Below are 549 nucleotides of genomic sequence, written 5' to 3'. Positions count from 1 at the left end.
GCCGGGCGGTGGGTTCTCGCACCCGGCCCCTTTCTCCAAAGGCAGGGGGACGAGGCGATTCCGTGCCCCGACGGGGGGGCTGAGGGGCTATTTGGATAGGGACCAGCCCAAGCAAGCGCGAGGCTCCGCAGCCAGAAGGGAGCCCTGCAGGTGTGAACACTGGGTTTTAAGCTCCCCACCCCCGCTGGAGGAATTACGGGGGGGGGGGGATCAGGCTTTGCTGGTGGGGGATGCAGCTCGGGGGGGATGGTGCACAGCGGCTAGGCAGCGGCTTGGCCCAGCACGTCGATTACAAAGCCAGGCGGGAAGGCAGAGCAGAGCGCACGGGGCCTGGGTCTGCCCGGCCTGAGGCGAGCTCCTTGCCAAACAGGAGGGGGGGAGATCCGGTCGGGGGCCTGGCTGTCCTCGCCAGACACAGTCAACCCCCCCCCCGGGCGTTCTGCCTGCCATGCCCACAGCCTCCAGCCGCTGGCCCCCTGCTCTGCCAGAGCCGGGACAAAACCCAGGAGTCCCGACTGCCTGCCGGACCCGCCCTCCCCCCCAACTCTG

Source organism: Pelodiscus sinensis, unplaced genomic scaffold (assembly GCF_049634645.1).
Source record: "Pelodiscus sinensis isolate JC-2024 unplaced genomic scaffold, ASM4963464v1 ctg34, whole genome shotgun sequence".
Lineage (NCBI taxonomy): Eukaryota > Metazoa > Chordata > Testudines > Trionychidae > Pelodiscus > Pelodiscus sinensis.
The sequence above is the reverse complement of the archived record's forward strand: the minus strand, read 5'-3'. Positions refer to the sequence as shown.